The 22,086-nt window shown below is 39.7% G+C and overlaps 8 non-coding genes across 8 annotated transcripts; all 8 read right to left on the bottom strand.

The window, feature by feature from the left end:
* Positions 1–1,539: 1,539 nt before the first annotated feature.
* On the bottom strand, positions 1,540–1,659 carry LOC146483521 (U5 spliceosomal RNA). Its single transcript, XR_014863861.1, has one exon. It is a non-coding gene; the product is annotated as a U5 spliceosomal RNA (small nuclear RNA).
* Positions 1,660–2,135: 476 nt separating this feature from the next.
* LOC146483520 (U5 spliceosomal RNA) lies at positions 2,136–2,256 on the bottom strand. Its single transcript, XR_014863850.1, has one exon. It is a non-coding gene; the product is annotated as a U5 spliceosomal RNA (small nuclear RNA).
* A 1,415-nt stretch (positions 2,257–3,671) lies between these two features.
* Positions 3,672–3,787, bottom strand: LOC146483519 (U5 spliceosomal RNA). Its single transcript, XR_014863863.1, has one exon. It is a non-coding gene; the product is annotated as a U5 spliceosomal RNA (small nuclear RNA).
* Positions 3,788–17,097: 13,310 nt separating this feature from the next.
* On the bottom strand, positions 17,098–17,218 carry LOC146483518 (U5 spliceosomal RNA). The gene has a single exon (XR_014863853.1). It is a non-coding gene; the product is annotated as a U5 spliceosomal RNA (small nuclear RNA).
* Positions 17,219–17,623: 405 nt separating this feature from the next.
* LOC146483517 (U5 spliceosomal RNA) lies at positions 17,624–17,744 on the bottom strand. The gene has a single exon (XR_014863867.1). It is a non-coding gene; the product is annotated as a U5 spliceosomal RNA (small nuclear RNA).
* A 1,804-nt stretch (positions 17,745–19,548) lies between these two features.
* LOC146483516 (U5 spliceosomal RNA) lies at positions 19,549–19,667 on the bottom strand. The gene has a single exon (XR_014863865.1). It is a non-coding gene; the product is annotated as a U5 spliceosomal RNA (small nuclear RNA).
* A 1,578-nt stretch (positions 19,668–21,245) lies between these two features.
* On the bottom strand, positions 21,246–21,366 carry LOC146483515 (U5 spliceosomal RNA). The gene has a single exon (XR_014863856.1). It is a non-coding gene; the product is annotated as a U5 spliceosomal RNA (small nuclear RNA).
* A 467-nt stretch (positions 21,367–21,833) lies between these two features.
* Positions 21,834–21,954, bottom strand: LOC146483514 (U5 spliceosomal RNA). Its single transcript, XR_014863855.1, has one exon. It is a non-coding gene; the product is annotated as a U5 spliceosomal RNA (small nuclear RNA).
* Between the last annotated feature and the right edge of the window lie 132 nt (positions 21,955–22,086).

Raw genomic sequence — 22,086 nt, 5'->3', positions numbered from 1 at the left:
AAGAAAGCAAGATTGGTCCGTTCAATCGGAACGTATGATCTCGACGATCTCACGCGAAATAGCCGACTGTGAACAGTCCAGATCCAGCTTGTGGCTTGAAATGCAAAAAGACACATGTTTAGAACAACATTGCAATGCAATGCAATGCAGGGTTGGACTGAAGTCAACGGTTGTCAACAGTAAACCCTAGTTGGATCTAAAACTGGAGGACCCCCTCACTGCAATTTTTGTTTTAGGCCCACTTCCAGATGGCGGATACTATAAATCACACTGAGCTACTTTTGACCCCGAAAAGAATCAAAGCCAGGCGTCGGATTCCAAGAAGGAAGCTTATCACTAGACTACGGACGACTTGCTGCCAGATTTTGCAATATTTTTGCTAAATATTTTAACCCCAATTATAAAGGCTAGACACACGCTGCCTTATAACTAAATTAGGCTAACCGGAGAGCTATTGAAGCTAACCGCAGATCTATTTAAGCTAACCGGAGTGCTAGTTAGGCTGTATTTTGTTAGTTACCAGTCTGTCACGGCAAGTAGCCGCCATCTTGAAGTGGGCGTAAAAAAAAAGAAAAAAATCTCCCTCCCCTCGCCTCAGTTCAGCTGGATATAGAAATCGCAGTCTTTACAAACAAAGACCAGCTCTGGCTGGAAATACGTCTACGACCTCGTTGAAACAAACCAAAGAAAAGAAATTATGATGTACGTGTACCAGATGACCGACAACTAAACCTGCATATCATCAGCCCTCGGAATGAACAGATCCTCTCTTGACAGAAATGAAAACTAAAATTAAACCGTCTGTAGCAAAAATATAAAAGATAATGTAAAAGTTTTGTTCCGGCTTTGGGTTTGAAATATGAAACTGAACAAAATTAATGCTAATGTGATCAGCCAGATAAAACGTCTTCACCTCATTTTTTTTTTTTTTTTTTTTTCATTTTGTTTTTTACGATAAAGATTTAATGATTCTAGCAGGTGTTCTTCTTTATGAGAGCCATTTTTCCAACGATTCATTCACAGTTACTTTTCGTTTTTACTAAAGGTTGTTAAATACATCCCATTGTAATTTTATTCAATCGAAATGCATTTATTTCAATTCAGCTGTCAATTCCCAGTCAGGACATGTACAGTCAGCTGTCTACTTACCGACCCGAGGAGAATCGCGTGACAAGAAGCATGCGCGCGGGGCATGATGGCTCCCTCCCTTGCTGTCTCTTTTCAAGAATACGAGAGACTATAAAGAACTGAAGAACTGCGTTTGAGTCAGCGCATGCGCACTTTGTAGCCAGGCTGAACAACAAGGAGGTGGAGCAGTCAGCGTATGAGAGACCTTTACTCGTGCCCTGCATGACTAACGAAAGATCGAAGAAATTTGTGCGAGTTGTGCTGCAACTCAGCTTCCAATGCAGGTCAACAGAGATAGGTCCAATAATAGGTACTGGAAGCGAAATGCTTTGGCAAAACAATTGACTGCGATCAATATAATAGTTTCGCTGTTGCACAAGATTATTAATTCTCCTTCTCTACAATTTATGAGGCCCCGCTGAACGCGGGGAGACGAAAAATTCGTCTATAGACGCATTCAGTTGTTTTCCTCCACGGAAATCTTTAGTAAAAGGCGAAAGATTTATGTGTTTTGAAGGGAAACCAGAGCAAACGTGAAAGGCATTGCCGACCGTATATTGAACGCGACGTGGGAAGCCATGTGGTTCAAATACTTGTCTTTAGATCTTCTAGTACGCATGTTCCTTGGGTAAACACAAAGGATTTACAAGTGAATCTTATTTGCCGCCATGTTGGTGCCTCAAAACGAGACGTGAACATTATCGGGCATCCTGAAGGTTCTAAAATTTGCTTTGCTCAAGTGTATAATCCTGGTATAATGACCTAGAAAAGTTGCGGCTTGTGTTCAACAACTCAACAACAAGCTTAGTTTGAGAGTGGAATATGTGAGTAGATAAAAATAAATAAACCGAGGTTAACATTTACGAAACTTAACATGGCAAACATTTAGTTCTAACTCGCATTTAACAGCTCCGCGTGGCCCTTGCAAGAATAAATAAATAAACAGAACGTAGAAGACGAAACCAAATCTTACTAGGACCTTGCCTTCTTTTTCGTTGTAGTTAAGGAGCCCCGCCGAAAGGCAGGGCAACGAAAAATTAGTCTATAGACTCATTCAGTTGTTCTCCTCCACGGAAATCTTTAGTAAAAGGCGAAAGATTTATACGTGATGAAGGAAAACCAGAGAGACTAATCCCGTATCAGTGCCGGCACTATATAGATCGCCACACGGAGAACCATGTGGGAGTTTGTTTTAGGCCTAATCAAGCACGCATGCGTGGCGAACACACACGAAGTACTGAAATGTAAAACCCACTGACCACAATCTGGTCCCTAAAAGAGGGACCGCAACAAGACATACTTTTGTCTAAAGTGACAATCACTACTAAATATTTGGAACAACTTCAGTACAACTATGATCCTGTCTTCCAGTCCTTCACCCATCAAGCAATGCTTAAAAAAACAGTGGATGACATCTCTGACCTCATGTGGGATTACACTTATATCAAGGAAAGAGAGTACAAACGACAGATGGTTAATTTAATGTCAGTTGTTTTTCGTGGATTAGGAAGCGGTACATTAATTGCTACGTAACTTGATCAATAATCTCTGGTTTGCAAAGCTTGATAAAATGATCCAATCCGTACATTGAACATAAAGACGACGTTAATAAACTTAAAATCTGTTTTCTTCAAAGTCAGTTATGTGGTCCATTTCAACGTTTTCATAAGGCGGGCAAAACAGAGGCCATAGGATTCGAGGAAGACACAAGAAGACGCGGCCTTTAGCCATTTGAGTGTCAGTGAAAAGACAAGATGAAAGTTATTTTCTTTTCTGACTTACAGACCGTGAAAACGGTTTTCGCAGTCAGTCTATTCTGCAGGTCAGATTTTAAAGAAAATCCTGACCAAAACTGGTGCAAAGGAACGCAAGTTTTAAATTATAGCAAAATATTGCTGCTTTCGTGAGAGGAGTTTTTAGCGAGTGTTCAGTTCATCCTATTTTCCCGTACTTTGTCGGCTCTCTAGGCTTATATCGATAACAGCTTTTCTACTGTTCGCAGTCTCAGCCGTTGATTTTCACAACCCACAAAACGTCTATGACCCCAAATGTTTATAATTTACTTTACTCATAATTCGCTCAAGAAGTTGTGTTGTCAGTCTTCGTTCAGCTTTGTTGAAGTTTACTTCAAATGGTGAAAAGTTAACCTAGCTGTTTGACCCCCGCACATCGATTATCGAGGAAACTAACCTATTATCCAAAAATGCAAAGCATGTTGAGTTTGTACATTAAAGGTGTTCTCACAGATGGCTACTGTTTCTAGAAAACTGAGAGGAAAGGACAAATAATTCTCTCAGGGACAAAGCCACTTATTTTTGGGTTGCAGTAAATAAGACGCCATTGTCTTAGTTTGTCTTTCTTGCATCAGTGAAAAAAAAAAAGAGATTTTCCGACAGAGTAGCCGTGACTAAAGGGCGTTTTGCCGACCAGAATGCTACGAATTAGTTTACGAAAATTACGTTTATTTATCCAACGCTTGTTTGTACGCATACCTTCAAGTTATTAACGAGAGTACATCTGCAATACCCATCAATATTTTTGCCTCATCGAAAGACCGAGTAACGAAAGAGAAGTCTGTGGTCTCCTTCGGTTGTTCTCCTCTACGGAAATCTTTAGTAAGAGGTGAAAGATTTATGCGTGTTGAAGGAAAATCAGATTTATTGAAATTGGACGTTGCTAGCTGGCGAGAGATGCTAAGTGGAACAAATGATTTCCTTCAGGCTCTGAAATGTGAATCCGTGGCACTGGGGAAAAAGATTGCAGCTCTGGGGACGAAATCCAGTGGATTTCCTTAAGCCTTCTTGTGCGCATGTGCGCTGGATACACGCAAAGACTCGCAAAGAGTGTTGCAAAGAGTGACACAGCGGCCAATCTCGTCCCCAGAGCCCGCGCCCGTTTTAGGCCAGCGGTGGCCACACGTCCACGAGCTCTGGGCTAATCAGAAACCGGAAGCAAGGATCCTGCTTCCGGTTTAAAGGGGGATATTGCTGACCGAGAGGAAGACAGCCTCTGGTAAGGGTAAGGAGCATCAAAGGCCAAGAAAACGAGTGACAACCTCCATTCCTCTCGTTTGCCAGTGATTGTCATTTATGTGAGACTTCGAAAACAAAACAACCAAAACAAAGGCTGTGTAAAATTTGCGTAAAATCTGGCTTTGTCGGCGATTTGCCTCTTTCAACCGCGACAAATTCATTTTGCACAATTTCAGATCGTTTTAGAAAACCAAACATTTTCCATAGGCAGGGGCAAAAACACATACATAGGCTATACAGATTAGAAACCATTTGTTGTACTATACTCATTTGGAATTAAAGTAAGCTTGTTTTCGCCTGTAAGTGTAGTTTTTAAAACTTTAAAATGGGGGTGAATATACGCAGTCTAGGCAGTATGAGATAGCCAACTTTTTTCATGACACCACTGTAAAGTTAATAGCGAAACGAAAATAGAGTCTGGTCGGAGGTTATATAAGCTTCAACCTATTAACTAAAACAGGGTAAAGATTTTCAAACAACATTCGAGAAACTTCAGCAAGATATCGTTCCCAACCTGATTGCCGTCGACGACAAATACCGATAAATGTTTACAAACGTAAACTTAATTTTTTCCGTCGTGAACTTAACGAACGATAGGTTTCACAAGATCAGATACCACGATACCACGATCCCAGAATAAATACAATAAAATGGCAGAAGTACATTTAATAACAAGACACAACTCTGTAAACGTTCAACCGAAATAACCGGCAACTTGAAAATCTAAGCTTATCAGAAAGATCGGCAATTTTTTTTTCAATTCACACATTCAGTCAGTGTAAGCTTAAGGTGGGGCTCTACCTGAATTTGAGTGAAATTTGAAGAGGTTTTAAGCATGGATAGAAGAAAGAAAATGATTTTTCGAACACTAACAGACAGTCGCTAACCACGCAAGAGCACCCCAGGTTGCTAGTGGACTAACTTGGAATCCGTCTATTAATTATTAACTACAAATTCTAATTTTAAAACTTCACTAAATCTTCAACATTTCCAGGCGCGTAGGAGGGGTGGTTCGAGGGGTTCGAACGAACCCCCCTTTGAAGATCAATAATGGCGGAAGAAAAACTTTTAAATAAAGTTCCTGTGGTCGAAATACATCAACCAAAGAAAAATAGAGATATAAGCCCGTTCTTTAGGCCTTATGTCTTATCCTCAGTTAAAATAAAAAATGTCAAGAACCCTTGGAGATTAATTTTAATGACGTTTCATTTTTGCGGTAAAACCGCATCCACCCGAAAAAGCCATAGAAAAGCATGCTTTGCGATAAGTTTTGTTCTCTGAATGCGGCATTGTTCTGTAAGGAGATTCACTTCTAACTTAATAGTTCAAGCCTTGTTGAGTTTTTACGCGCAATTACGTACAAGTTCGCCTGAGAACATCCACTTGTGAATGTGAACGTTCCATAAGCACAATGAAGAGGTTGGACAACTACAGAGGTATACCAAGGGAGAGAGTAGGCTGTCCGCCCTGGCTCTAATGCACATCAAATATGATATGCGTGTCAATCTTGACGAGATAGTCAATTTGTTCGAAGGACTACACCCAAGAATGATGCAGTTTACCAACTTGGTGTATGACTATCAGCAGATCGAATAGCTATCAGAACATGACACGGCGAGGAATGTACATTGAACTTTCTTGTTGAAGTTGAAACAATTATGCCGTCGAAATGATGTATATAGCTTAAAAAGCTGCTGTAAAACAAAGTTATGATTTGCCTAAAATGGGTCTGAAAATGCAGGAAATGAGGTTTCTGGGAACCTAGATTTTCAATAAATTTCCGGGGGAGCATGCCCCCGGACCCCCCTAGTAAGAGCGCCTCCGGCGCTCAGCAAGATTTGGGACTTAACGAACACCCCTATCGAAACCTTAGCTACGCGCCTGATTTCTTATTTCTTTTAATTTTACCGGTACCAATCCTTCAAGAAAAATTATTTCCTTCCACATACACCTAAAAATCACCCAAAAATTCATAAAACACCCCAAGTCATTGATTTGTGTTATGAATCGAGGGTTTTTGTATTGCTTGAAATGCAAACAAGATATTTCCATTTGATCGATTTTAAGCGGTTTTTGTCAGATCAATAGAGAGGGAATAAGTCCTACTCTGTAGCATTGCAGCTTAATATTAAACCATGAAGACTATTCTTCTAATATTTTAATATGACTTTTATATTTAGGGTTTACTTAGAGAGCCCATGATAGAAATTTGGGTATACCGTGCCACCAGTAGAACTGATGGAGATGGCTCAATCCATACGCAAACACGGACGAGAAAGACAACCGGAGGGATGAATGAACACAAAGCTGAAAACCACATAGGACACTGAATGACTAACTTAATAACAAAACAGGAAGCCCACAGGAAGCCAGGCAAAGTGAACAGCCAAAACCGAAAGCCTGAATGACCATATGAACGAAGAAACATGCCAATTGCCAGTTACACGGATATTTCCGAATTATGGGCTTCTGATATTTCTTAAATACTTTTAAATGATAATTTGGATCTAGATTATATTTATAGTTAATCCTTTTTGAGAAATTTTAAGATAGCTTTTAATTAAATATTAAGCCAATGCTAAAGGCTAATTTGATTGCATAAAAACCGTGTGAATAATAACATTAGTGAAAATTACTGAAACATTTGGATACAGGGCCTGAGATAGACACACAGAAAATGAGGAATGAACTGAAGGCCAAAAACCGCTACGGTCCCTGAATTATCAATTAAATAATCAAACAACCGTCATACGGATGTCAGCCCAAATGAACAAACCACGGACCGAAAGTCAACCCAGCCCTATAACCGAAAGTCCAGCTCAAGACAACATTTACATGGTTGAAAACTTATTATTTGAGATTTTTACCTATTTATTATATGTATAAATTATAACAGTTTCCTTATTTGGTTTCAAGATCTATAATTTTCCTATGCAATATTAATTTTTAACAATTGCTTTTGATTGATGGCGAATTCCATAGTAATACCCATTAGCACTGCTGAGTTGCTTCTGAAGGGACTTTTTTTAAAAAAATTATTATTGTTGATTGATTTTCTAACTTTTATTTTCTAAGCAACAGCCCACGCAGAAAGTGGAAATATTTTTATACTACGGTAGTAAAACTGGTGTAACTAAGCCCCATGGAAAAAGTTATTTCTGTATAATACAACACTAGCTCTGGTCTTTCCAAAAGTTTCGATTTATTTTCTGAAATAATTTTTGAAATGACAGTAATGAAAATTACAACTTTGCATATAAGCGGTCAATTTCTCGTATTGTCTTGTTTAATGATTTAGCAACCAAAATCTGTTGAGCAGACAACTGCTTCGCCTTAATGAGTTTCTCCTGCAGTACTTTGCGTTCTTGTTCCTGTTTTTCTTTCTTTTTTTGTTTTTTTCTTTTCTTTTTTTCAGCACTGGACAATCCTTCTTGTTTCTTTTTCTCTCCAATTTTTTTTTCTTTCTTTCTGAGTTTTCCATTTTTTTCAATCTAAAATGCGTGAGGAAATTACAAAAGCATTGGTCGAGTTTTAATTATAGCCTGTGGATAAAGGTATTGATTGATTTTTAATCATAGCCTGTGGATAAAAGCTTCATTTAAAAGTGGCAGACAATATATCTCTATATTAGACCTTATATAAGGAATTAAATTACATAAACAGCTGTTTGTGAGCTCACAATAAATTAATACTTAAATGTTCAAAGGGTTGGAGATGCAAACCTCTTCTCTTCAGGAGTCCAGAAGGCTTGCATGGTTAATTGGCCGCTAGGGAGGGGTGGGTGAAAATTCTGTTAAAAACAGAGTTGGGACTGGGTAGGAATCCAATGCTGCAAATGTGCAAGCTGGCCAAAAAACGTACACATTTCAAACCATTTGGCACCAACTGGCTGGACCCTGGCTGGACTTCTGTTTTACTTCTTTTTCCTTGCTTACATCCCCAACCCAAGAATAAAAATCGGTTTTTAGTTGCCGTTTATATTCTTTCTCATACCATCCTAAAGAACTTAAGGACCAACCCAATTTCTTATCACTCTCCCTCAGTATGCAATCACTTTTTTTAGAAAAAAGTTTTAAATTTTCCAACACTAAGTTATCTCTTCCCCAGCACTTGCCAACTGAAAAAACAGATCTTTGTACTTTGATAGCTCTTACCTTATAACGATCAATTAATCTCAAGGAGTTGTAAATAATCTGCCGGTTACCCTTACTAAGATTGGGATAACTTAAATTGGTTAAAATTTGGCTTCTAACAGATCTCTTACTGGTCTTTTTGCCAGTCCCTCTAAAGTTGTGTGTAGGTGTAGTTATTCTACTTTGACCTGTAACCTTGCAAATAAAAGTTAACAAAGCCTGCTCTGTCTGCCTCTTAAAATCTAGTAGCAACTTCTGGGAGGAGCAAGGTTTGGTACAGATTGGGAGAAATCCTCCGCTCCTATCAAGCAAAGTTTTTATGTCCTTATCGACAGAAGTGTTTATAAAGTTATGTAAATTGTCTCTTTGTCTTTGTTTCTCAACAATGACTTCGTTAGCCTTGTACTTTTGCCTTAAATTCTGTTTCCGCGCAACTAGATCCTTCCGATAAATTCTCTCTCTTTCGTCAGCCAGCTTATCATAACTTCTTAGCTCTCTGCGCAGTTGGTAGGCGTTGTTTGCGTTTCCTCTCATAGCTTTCTTCTGTTGCACCTTATTCAGTTTAGTGGTTCTTTGCTTTTGCCTCAATTTGGTAACTTCGGAATAGATTAATGACTTTCGTCGTGTTATCAGGTAACAGATCTCTCGTTTCACCTCCTCAATATTAGAATCAATCGCATTTCTAGATTTCCTTATCTCATTGTTTTTATCAGAAATAAGTCCTTTGATTTCCCCAGCCTGAAAAGAAAATGCTTCTTCATTCTGTCCGCTCTCAAACTTATGCTGGCTGGTCTCCAGATCTGCAAGTCTCTCGTATAGCAAGTCCACATGGAGTAATTCAGCTTTCAAAAGGGCAGACATAGGCCGAGACATGAAAACCTTTTTTCTCCATCCCTCAAACCTTCCGTTCTCCATAGCATTATAGATCTCCCTGTCACTTGTTCGTTTAATGTTGTTCATTTCAAATTGCCCACAAGAGATACAATCGTCAAAAGATAAACGGTTGGTGGTATTACGGTCATTTTGAATTTTGAATTTTCCGGGATTGAGGCAGCACGAGCTACTAATTTTAACGGTTTCTCCTTTCTGGCACGAGCTCTTCCCGTTATTTTCAACGCAGTTGCTATTCGTACGGCACCCGTACGGCGACTTGTATTTGCTATTCGTGCGGGAGTCGGAAGATTTCATAGGATTTCTCTGTAATTCCTGATTCTCGCTCATCCAAATTATTATATTTACCTTTAGAATGAATAAGCGAATCCAGTGAGTGCCCTTTCTTTGAGCCAGATAAGTCTGCGTACTCTCTGCTTACTAAGCGAACGAGCCACTGGCGACACTTAAATTATTTTGCGCAATGTTCACGCATACGTCACGCGATTAGAAGAGACCGTACAGCGACTGGTATTTGCTATTCATTTGGGATTCCTATGAGTATCGGCAGTAAAAGTTATCATTAAATTTAAGAATCGCTAACCTGGTTTTGAATGTTATAGTTGAACACTTTCCTTAGACAATACTTGTCCAGCCGTACTTTCGTGGAACAGTTTCCGTCAAGATTCATTCGTCACCTTATTGGGAAGGAGAAAATTTAAGTTCGAATCATCCATCCTTGAACAAACTAAACGCGAGCTGTCTGACTTTCTACGAAAGGAAGAATCTAACGCTGAGAAATTCAGACAACTGATCCTGACCGTTGGTATACTGAACTTAAGCAGTTCCGTGGACTCCCGTATTCCCAACCTGCGTGATGCTATTCGTACGGCCAGAAAGCCGCGAAATGGGAGTTACCTTATTGGAAGAATTTACCTGTTGGACACTCGCATTTCCGTACAGAAATTATGTTGAAGATAACAGAACACACCTCTCCTTTTGACAAAGGTATAAATTTTCACTACAATGACTGAAACTGCGTCTTACCCCCCGATCCAAGCACAGGGCGCCCACACAAACATGTGACCGTTTGCATTTTGAATTTATAGAGGCAATGTATGGGAATATCGAAAATCCTCGTATTATCGTACTAGATTGCGATAGATATTCTCATTTAACATCAAAATAAACATATTTTTACCTTAAATGTTGTGTGTTGTCGTTCCTGAGGTTGAAGACGGCGATTTTAGCCATTTGAAGGGTTCGGCGTTGAACGTTCACTCGAGCGTAATAGAAGAGAGACAAGGGAGGAAAACTTGTTTTGAAAGGGTTCCAGCACCGGAGCGATTTTTCCCCCAAAAAACGCATCGCTCCGATTTCAAACTTCACAGCATAAAGGTCAAAAGATTTTCGATTCTTCTCGTACTTTCCAATCGAAAATCCATCCAAACGGCCCGGAGCTAGTCCTCGAAGAAAATCAAAATCCCACAGTAATCGAGCGACTGGAATGCGTAGCAAAATTCATACGTGCCAGCCAACTGCCCCTTTCTGATTGAACGACGTTAGACAATGGCACGGATGAATTTTGCTACGCATTCCAGTCGCTCGAATACTGTGGGATTTTGATTTTCTTCGAGGACTAACTCCGGGCCGTTTGGATGGATTTTCAATTGGAAGGTACGAGAAGAACCGAAAATCTTTTGACCTTTATGCTGTGAAGTTTGAAATCGGAGCGATGCGTTTTTTTGGGGAAAAATCGCTCCGGCGCTGGAACCCTTTCAAAACAAGTTTTCCTCCCTTGTCTCTCTTCTATTACGCTCGAGTGAACGTTCAACGCCGAACCCTTCAAATGGCTAAAATCGCCGTCTTCAACCTCAGGAACGACAACACACAACATTTAAGGTAAAAATACGTTTATTTTGATGTTAAATGAGAATATCTATCGCAATCTAGTACGATAATTCTTGGTTTTCACACGACGTCATAAAAAACTGAAATTCATAACTAAACACAATTTTGGGTTTTTATCTTCATCACATATAAGAAAATCTAAATTTCCATCGGCTTGCTTGTTTTCAGCAGGATAGCATTCTTTGTTTTGAAAATAGAGCAGTTTGAATTTTAGATTTTTGCGCAGTGCGTGATAGAAGGATTGCTGCTCTAAACATGTCACGTACATGAAAACATCGATTCGCCTAGTGTTTTTTTTAGATCTGATCAGCTAACATGTAAAAGAAGCGTTAATGTCAATGTGTGAAAGTTCAGCAGAGAGAAGAAAGGCTTTGAAATAGCCAAGGTAAACTCCAGATGTTTTTGCTGGTTTCCGGCCGCCATGTTGGTGCCCATCAGACGGGGCACCAACATGGCGCCCCATACTAAACTCTGTAATTTTCCGTGGTATATTTTCTCGAATAACTCGATAAGGAGATATCGCACAGCCCTGTGGCTTTCACACGTTGTTTATGTATCACTCTTCTACAACATATCAATTTCTTGACTTTATCTATTGAACGGTTGAGGATTTTATTTTTTCACTTGCGTGACGATGTGTGAGGTGAAAACCACCTATACGAGGATTTTCGATATTCCCATACATTGCCTCTATAAATTCAAAATACAAAAAAACGGTCACATAGTTTGTGTGGGCTCCCTGTGATCCAAGCCAGTGTATTAAAACTATTTATAAGGTATGAGAAATTCTTTTCGCTCATTTTTAGCCTTCAGTGTACTAATTGTAGCCAGTTGATCTGCGAAGAAGAGGTTGCGTGACATGTGCGAGTTTTTGTAGCTCAGAAGAAGTTTGAAGTGTCGCGAGTGGCTCGTTCGCGTAGTGAGCAGAGAGTACGCAAACTTATCTGGCTCAAAGAAAGGGCACTCACTGAATTCGCTTAATCCTTCTAAAGGTAAATATAATAATTTGGATAAGCGAGAATCAGGAATTACAGAGAAATCCTATGAAATCTTCGGACTCCCGTACGAATAGCAATTATAGGAGTCGCTGTACGGGTGCCGTACGAATAGCCACTGTGTATTTTCAAAATAGTTTATCGCCAAACAGCTTCTATATTACGTGATTATGTCGCGTATGTCGGCGTAGGCAAATGCCAAACTGAAATCTACCGCTGTGGTTGGATCGGAAGGTGTATATTGCAGAAAATGGTAAGTTTTTTGGCAACCTATTATCCCACATTCACCTTTGTAATAATTATGGACTCACCGGCCGTTCATTTGTTGCATCCAGTCCGGGAACGAATCAGACGAGCTGTTAGTTGACATTGCGACGCGCCTGGAGGAATCAGGAGTTTTCCCGAAGAAGAGCCTGGTCAGTTGTAAAATTAATTTTTCACGTAAGAAGATAGGATACTTCAATCTTTGAAGGGTAGAGTGCACGTAAGGTCCAGCCAGTTGGTGCCAAATGGTTTGAAACGTGTGGGTTTGTTGGCCAGCTTGCATCGGATTCCTACCCAGTCCCAACTCGGTTTTTTTTTTACAGAATTTTCACCCACCCCTCCCTAGCGGCCAATTAACCATGCAAGCCTTCTGGACTCCTGAAGAGAAGAGGTTTGCATCTCCAACCCTTTGAACATTTAAGTATTAATTTATTGTGAGCTCACAAACAGCTGTTTATGTAATTTAATTCCTTATATAAGGTCTAATATAGAGATATATTGTCTGCCACTTTTAAGTGAATCTTTTATCCACAGGCTATAATTAAAAATCAACCAATACCTTTATCCACAGGCTATAATTAAAAATTGACCAATGCTTTTGTAATTTCCCCACGCTATTTAGATTGAAAAAAATGGAAAACTCAGAAAGAAAGAAAGAAAGAAAGAAAGAAAGAAAGAAAGAAAAGAAAATTGGAGAGAAAAAGAAACAAAAAGAAGGATTGTCCAGTGCTGAAAAAAAGAAAAAAAGAAAGAAAAACAGAAGCTAGAAGGCTAAATACCTTATTAAGGCGAAGCAGTTGTCTGCTCAACAGATTTTGGTTGCTAAATCATTAAACAAGACAATAGGAGAAATTGACCGCTTATATGCAAAGTTGTAATTTTCATTAATTACTGTCATTTCAAAAATTATTTCAGAAAATAAATCGAGACTTTTGAAAAGACCAGAGCTAGTGTTGTATTATACAGAAATAACTTTTTCCATTGGGCTTAGTTATCTACACCAGTTTTACTACCGTAGTATAAAAATATTTCCACTTTCTGCATGGGCTGTTGCTTAAAAAATAAAAGTTAGAAAATCAGTCAACAATAATTTTTTAAAAAGTCCCTTAAAAGCAACTCAGCAGTGCTAATGGGTATTACCATGGAATTCACCATCAATCAAAAAGCAATTGTTAAAAATTAATATTGCATAGGAAAATTGTAGATCTTGAAACCAAATAAGGAAACTGTTATTATAAATATAATAAATAGGTAAAATTCTCAAATAAATAATTTTGGCCCTCAGTTCATTCCTCATTTTCTGTGTGTCTATCTCTGGCCTTGTATCTGAATGTTTCAGTAATTTTCACTAATGTTATTATTCACACGGTTTTTATGCAATTAAATTAGCCTTTAGCATTGGCTTAATATTTAATTAAAAGCTATCTTAAAATTTCTCAAAAAGGATTAACTATAAATACAATCTATATCCAAATTATCATTTAAAAGTATTTAAGCAACATAATTCGGAAATATCCGTGTAATTGGCAATTGGCATGTTTCTTCGTTCATATGGTCATTCAGGCTTTCGGTTTTGTCTGTTCACTTTGCCTGGCTTCCTGTGGGCTTCCTGTCTGGTTATTAAGTTAGTCATTCAGTGTCCTATGTGGTTTTGAGCTTTGTGTTCATTCATCCCTCCGGTTGCGGTCTGTCTCGTCCGTGTTTGCGTATGGATTCAGCCATCTCCATCAGTTCTACTGGTGGCACGGTATACCCAAATTTCTATCATGGGCTCTCTAAGTAAACCCTAAATATAAAAGTCATATTAAAACATTAGAAGAACAGTCTTCATGTTTTAATATTAAGCTGCAATGCTACAGAGTAGGACTTATTCCCTCTCTATTGATCTGACAAAAACAACGTTTGCGTTTCTGGTTTGTTCAGTTGTTACTCCGTATGCCTAGTTCTTCTTGCTATGATCATGGGCATAAACTTATTATAAACAATCAAATTTAACCAATTAAAGCTCCGTTAAAATATCGCGAAGAAGTTCCTTCATGTTCTTAAAATACCTATGGCTGTCATGCTACTGAGAAAGACTTCTTTCTCCACTCTGACACAAATATCTGACAAAAAAGTTAACATTAAATTAGCGCACTTAAGTCATTTAAAATTAAGTTGCTTCTTTCTGCAATTTTTTGTTAAATTAATTTACAGCCTTTGATTATTAATTAGTATTTCAAGAACAAACAGAGCCCCCAATTCGGCAAAACAACCGTGAAATTGGCAATTGGCGATGTTCCTTCGGTCGTGCGGTCGTGCGGATATTCGGTTGTGTCTGTTCACTTTGCCTTGTGCCCTCGGGGCATCTTGTCTGGTCATTAAGTTAGTCATTCAGTGTCCTATGTGGTTCCGGCATTGTGTTCATTCTTCTTTCCGTTTGTCTGTCTCTTCCGTACTTTCGTACGGGTTCTGCCCTCTCCGCCAGTTCTACTGGTGGCACGGCTCCGGCTTACTTAAAATCCTATCACGGGCTCATACATAAAATTTAACCAATAACATTTACCAATTAAAAGCTGTATTAAAACATTACGAAGAAGTTCCTTCATGTTTTAATACCCGTGGCTGTCTTGCTACAGAGAAAGACTTCTTCTTTCTCCGATCTGACACAAACAGGCAGCGCGCGCGCATATCAAAGAATCGCACAGTACATTGGCCCGGTTCAGACGCCGTACTTCACATGAGCCGAAACGAATTCAATGAATTAAGTTCATGTGAAGTACGGCGTCTGAATCAATTCAGAACAGTCAATTTAATTCGGATCGGCTCAGCAATTTTTCCCGCCTGGCTCAGCCGGGAATAACGGCTGTAGAACGGCTTTGATTCAAACGTCGTACTTCACATGAGCCGAATCGAATGCATAAATTATTATAATGTATTTTTCCAGCGGTTTTCCCTTAAAACATGCGTAGAAGAGTGTACATGAAAACAACAACATGGCGGCCTGGCGGGCAAAACTTTCTGTGACGAGTTCTAGCGAAGCTGACATGTGTAGTTCGTGTTTTAGCACGACAAAATATAAATGTTTGAAATGTAAAATTCCCATTTGCAACAAGATAGGTTAATGCAATTTGCATTCTTCTTCTTCTTTTTGCTGAGTTTTCCAGTATTTTTCGCAGAAAAAAGGCTCTTGTTTGCATTTTGTTACCAGCGTCCGCCATGTTTCGGCTGTGTTTTCAAGGTATATTTTACTGCTGACCCGAATCCGCAGTTTTTAGGGGAATTAATTTCGGCTGAATTAAGCTCGGCGTCTGAATCAATTCAGCCGGGATTAATTAATTTGGGTCGGTCTAAATTCGAATTCGATTCGGCTCATGTGAAGTACGGCGTCTGAACCGGGCCTAAGCCACCTTAAGAAACACACCCTGAAAAAAAAATATTTTACCTGCACTCGATGTGGTTTATCAGTCCTATAAGCTGTAAACTTACAAATGGACTGTTGCTCACAATTGAACTGTTGTGTAAAGAGTGACAGCGATCGCTATTCCAAGCGTTAATATTTTTGTCTTTCTGTCCGTCCGCTTTCTGAACCACTTTTTGGGCCACGCATTCTTGAATACTCTGCTTTTAACGCAGTGGTAGCAGAGGGGGTTGGTCTTCCTTGTTCAAGTTCAATTATGTTTCTGCTGGGCTGCTGACAAAATATCTGTTCCTGTTCAACAAAGTAATCTTCAATAAATTCTGCTCCAGTCAGATCAACTCGCAGACTCCGCGATGCGAATGGATTACAAGTTTGCTTCTTTCAGTTCCTTCAACAGCACGAGAAAGGCTGTTAAATTCTTATCCGCTTTAGACAATGATTTAAACGGCCAGCATTGACTATGAACCACCTTTCAGAGTCGATAATTAGAGGAGTTTTTTCCGAAAATTGTCAGGTTTATCGTTAACCTCGACCGTTGCAAGTCTCATACTGTCATTCAGCTTTGTCAAACGCTGCAACATATCGCAAAGGTTTTCGCGCCTTTTCCGTTTAGTCATGTGATTTGACTTGTTATCTTTATTCGTGTTTACTCACTGCAAAAAAGAAAAATGCGTATGAAAATTTAGTTGCATTTCGATTCTATGGCGGTTTTTGCTCCGATATCCTTGACAGTCTATTTCATTTCTTGTTTTGAAACCTCCGATTCAAAGACACTTCCGGTAAAATATATTACAATCAGATTTCGATTTGCTGGATTTTGCGATTTTGACATTGATTAGCCCAGAGGTCTTGCTTCCTTGGTGCTGACCAAAAGGAACGCAGCCTCTAGGAACGAGATTGCACAGCGGCAAAATGAGTGCGCATGCTCGTCACCCGTGAGCAATCTTAAGCGGCAAAATGGCGGCATTTTTGAAATTCCCATTGTTTGTATTCGTGTCGCGGGGATAAGCACAAATCAAAATAGATAGGGTTGCCGCTTTCAGGAAAGGTTCCTTCGAACTTCCTCCATCACATATCTTATTCAAGAAAAAAGATATTGTGGTAACAGGTGTGAATTGTGAATTTGGCGATTGAAGTGACAAGCATGGGCACTCATTTTGCCGCTGTGTCGCAAAGAGTCAGTTGCGGCATTCTTGACCACAGAGTTCCTTGGCTTCATTGCGCAAGTCAGGCATGCACAAATGGGAAGAGCTCTGTTCCAAGGGAGGATGTTAACATGGCGCACGCTCACTTTTCAGGACAAGATCGAGTAATATCACCTGGGTACAAAATTAATCTGTTATTCTTCTTCACTTCAATTTGTGAGCCCCGCCTCAATGCAGGGCGACGAAAAATTAGTCTATAGACTCATTTAGTTGTTCTCCTCCACGGAAATCTTTAGTAAAAGGCGAAAGATTTATTCGTGTTGAGGGAAAACCAGAGCAAACGTGAAAGGCATTGCCGACCGTATATTGAACGTGACGCGGGATGCCATGTGGTACAAATACTTGTCTTTAGATCTTGTAGTACGCATGTCCCTTGGGTAAACACAAAGGATTTACAGGTGAATCTTATTTGCCGCCATGTTGGTGCCTCAAAACGAGACCTGAACATTGTGCGTGTGTCATCCTGAAGGTACTGAATAATTTGCGTTTCTAAAGTGTATACGTGGATTCAACAAATGACAAGAACAAGCTTAATTTGAGAGTGAAATCCATGATCAATAATAATATTATTGAACTGTGCTTGAAAGTCGAAGGGATTAGGATGCAAACATTTCTAACCTGAAGTTAATAAAACCTTACTAGAGTCCCGCGTCCTATCCTGTATTCTCTTTCTTTTTAGCTAAGGAGCCCCGCCGAAAGGCAGGGCGACGAAAAATTAGTCTATAGACTCATTCAGTTGTTCTCCTCCACGGAAATCTTTAGTAAAAGGCGAAAGATTTATGCGTGATGAAGGAAAACCAGAGTTACCGTTAGAAAGGCAGTGCCTGCACTATATTGATCGCCTCATGAGGAGCCATGTGGGAGTTTGTTTTAGGCCTAGTAACACGCATGCGTGACGGACACACGAAGTATTGAAATGTAAAATGTTCTGGCCACAGTCTGGTACCTAATTTTAAGCCTGGACGGCAACATGACACGCTTTTGACTAAAGTGACAATCACTACGAATTTTTAGGAACAACTTCAGTACAATCCTGTCTGCCAGTTCTTTCGCCCACCAAGCAAAATTTAACGAAAATGGCTGAAGTGACGGGCTCGCAGCACCATCCAACATTACAGGAGAAGAGGGAGAGTTCAATGAATAGTTTCAGTGATTACAAAATTTGCTTTCTTCTTCACTTTAGGTTATGGGCAGGGCGACCAGTAAAATGCTCCGTACTTGGCAATTTTTTACGCGACTGTGATTTTCGCCTATCGCCGCGATCGGAGTATAAAATCGCTCATCTCTGGCATTCGCCAAGTGTGCCCGTTCCAGCGATTTTCTACGGTCAATGCTGTGAATCGCCAGTAAAGTCAACCCATCAGGTTGGCGATTTTATCACATGACTTTTCAAAACTGCTGCAGCGCCGCGATCGGCGAAAAAAATCGCCAAGTGTGTCCGCATCAATCGGTGGCGAAAATCGCTGGCTGACGATTTTCGCTGGCAATAAAATTCGCCGCAATCGGGGTATAAAGTAACTAGGTGTGTCACTGGCTTTAAGTAGTCTTCGGGTTGTGCAATTCAAGATGACACATATTTTGAACATAAAGAAGACCTTAGTATGAGGGTCGCCAGGCGTACCTTCATGATGATGACCCATATAATCATCTGGAATTGCTTTATCTCTGACCTCATGTGGGTGGGATTAATTTTACATTAAGAAAAAACGCTCAAGCGACAGATGGTTAATTTAATGTTGTTTCTCATGGATTAGGAAATGGTACGTTAATTGCTTCGTGACTCATACGGTAGATTAGTGACTAGATCACAATTCCCTCTGGTTTGCGAAACCTTGATAAAATTATTGAATCCATTCATCGACCTTTAAGACCAATTGTGTAATTTTTTCGGGGTGTAGCTTTATAAGTGTCAGTGTAGAGACTAAGAAAAAGTTAAACTAAGAGTTATTCCATGTTTTTACACATTGTAGGTCAGCTTTTAAAGCAAATCCAAAATTGGTGTTAAGGATAGCTCGTTTCAAATCATAGCAAGATTGAGTTGTTTTCGTGCCGAGAAGCTTTTAGCGGTTCAGTTGATCGGCCTGTTTTCCGTTCTTTGTCGGCTCTCTGGGCAGTTCTCGATAACAGCGTTCAAGTCTACATTCGCAGTTTCAGCCGTTGATTTTCGTTATCTCCAAAACGTCCGTGACCACAAACTGTGTTCGTAATTTACTTTGCTAATAATTCACTCGACATTATATTGTCTTTGTTCACGCTAAACCAGCTTTGTTGAATTTGACCTCAAATGACGAAAAGTTAAGCGAGCTGTTTGACCCCCGCACATGGTTATCGAGAAAACTAACCTCTTTAATATCAAGAAATGCAAAGCACGTTGAGTTTGCGCATCAAAGGTGTTCCCACAGGTAGCTGCTGTTTCTGGAAAACTGGGGTCTAATAATCTTTCCTCTTGGAGACGAGGCCACTTATATTAGGAGTGCATTTGGAGTGTAAGATTTTTTATATTAGGAGTGTATTAGGAGTGTAAGACATTTGTCCTACTGGTACTGGAATGCATGGAACTGGTCAAGCAATTGCTATAAAAAATGTGTTTAATTATGCAACGTTACCCCACCGCCGGTGAAAGGCCGAGCAACAAAAGATTAGCGTGAAGACTCATTCAGTTGTTCTTTTCTACGGAAATCATTAGCAAAAGGCGAAAAATTACCCTTGTTAAAGGAAAATCAGAGTTAATGTTGAGATTGGACGATGCTGGTGAGGGATGACATGTGGGACAAATGGTTTCCTTCAGGAAAATTGCGTTAATTTCAAATGAGTCCAACTGCAGTTTAGAGATTATTACCACAAAATGTGTTTCTTCATCATGCAGCACAGGTGAAAAGTTCTAATTTACAAGTGAGTTGGACCGTGTCTCGATCGTAAGTTCGTAAAAGTAATAGGCCGCAAAATAATAAGCATTTCTTATAAAGGCGTATAATGCCTTTTGTGTTGATTGGTAAATAAAACAACAACAATAAAGCGACAACAAATATGACAGCATCCGTTAACCTATATTTCGGGCCGAGCTCTGGAGAGACTGATACGAGTAAAGAATTATGGGATCGTTTGTGAAGACGCGTCGACGAATACCGTATTTTCTCGATTACACGCCCCCGGCGTTTATTTAAAATTCGGCCGTTTTGACCCGGCGTTTTTTCGAGGCCGGCGTTTAATCGGGGTCCGGCGTTTATTAATGAAATGCGATTTTCAGTAATTTTTCCAGGTTGATTTATTGTCAGTGCTGGACGATTTTTCCCTGGATTACCCGAAGTTACAGTTTAGTATTATGGTACCATACACACGGCACGTGTACCAAGTCGCAATCAAGATTTGTATCACTAACAAACAGCACATAAACAATATATGAATGATGTACGAAGCCGGCGTTTAATCGAGGTCCGGCGTTTAATCGAGAAAATACGGAAAGTGCATTTTTCGGCATTTTCTCCGAAAAGAGTATTTCCTATACAACTGATTACCGAACACTTTCCACATTGTCAGTTTGATATGATCGAACACGTTAAAGAAGAAAATTGCGAGGACGCAAACAATGCAAAGTTTGCTGCGCGGATCGTTACCGGCTCGAGAAAATTTGATCACATTAAACCATCTTTGAAAGAACTGGACTGGATTTCAGTAAACAAAAAGCTGCGCTTGAGAGATTCTTCATGGCTTTTAAATGTATTTGGGGGCTAACAAAATTAAAACACGTAACGATTTACACGATCGTAACACAAGTAATAAGTCACTGCAAAGTTCCATTGTGTGCCAGAGTATACCAAAATGGCGGCAAAATGGCTAAAATCGATACCCTATTTATGACTAAAACAGTCGAAAAACCATACCCTTTGGCGCCTCACATACCTATATAGCCCATATAAGGGAGTACCCCCCCCCCGGGGGCGTGACGAACCCCTAAGAACGTCTGCGTGGGAGGCTATATTCTCTGATATTCTGGATGGTATATAATTTTATCTCACATGATATTTGTTGTTATAAATTATCTCTGAATTTTTTTATCAGGTTGTAATTAAAATCAGAATAGTTCTCTTGGGAGTATGAAATAAAGTTTATTATTATCATAATGACCCGCAATAGCTGTAGCGTGGTTAGACGACAACAAGCTTAATTTGAGAGTGAAATATATGACTAATCATGTAAAAGTACTGCGGGTAAGATTTACGGAGAAAAAAAGGTGGCAGTTTCTAACCAGAAGTTAGCATACTAGAGTTCCGCTTCCTATCCTGTATTTGCTTCCGTTTTTGTTAAGGAGCCCCGCCAAAAGGCAGGGCGACGAAAAATTAGTCTATAGACTCATTCAGTTGTTCTCCTCCACGGAAATCCTTAGTAAAAGGCGAAAGATTTATGCGTGATGAAGGAAAACCAGAGTTACCACGTAAATGGCAGTACCGGGACTATACTGAACGCCACATGGAGAACCATGTGGGAAAATCGGTTTCTTTTAAATCTAATAGCACGCATGCGCGTTGGATACACACAAAATTTTGAAAAGTAAAACTTACTGGCCGCATGTTGGTGCCTAAAACGGGACGCTAGCATGACCGATACGTTGGACTGAAGCTACAATTAGTGCTAATTTAGTGTTAAACAACTTCAGTACATACAATTGTGTCTTCCAGCTCCTTCGACCACCAAGCAATGTTGTTGGAAATGTTTAAACAACAATACTGAGATGAAGCCACACGTTTGTAGCACCGTGATCTACCATTGCAGGAAAAGGATAACAGGGAGGGTTGTTTCAACGACTTCAGTTGGTTCAGTAATTGTAGTAACTGCTTTCTTCTTTACTTTAGGTTAAGACTAGTTATTGACCTGATTCTTCCTCACTTCTGTTTAAGAGCCCCGCCGAAAGGCAGGGCGACGAAAAATTAGTCAATAGACTCATTCAGTTGTTCTCCTCCACGGAAATCTTTAGTAAAAGGCGAAAGATTTATGCGTGATGAAGGAAAAACAGAGTGAAGAAAAATCGTGCAGTGCGGGGAGTACATTGAATTCTACGTGGGAAGCCATGTGGGATATACAATTTCCTTTAGATGTACTAGCACGCTTGCGTGTTGGATACAGCAGAAGTATTCAAAGGTAAGCTAAAGG

The sequence above is a fragment of the Pavona decussata genome, unplaced genomic scaffold, assembly GCF_977016875.1.
Source record: "Pavona decussata unplaced genomic scaffold, jaPavDecu1.1 SCAFFOLD_38, whole genome shotgun sequence".
Lineage (NCBI taxonomy): Eukaryota > Metazoa > Cnidaria > Anthozoa > Scleractinia > Agariciidae > Pavona > Pavona decussata.
Note: the sequence above shows the minus strand (reverse complement) of the source record. Positions and strands in the feature narration are given on the sequence as shown.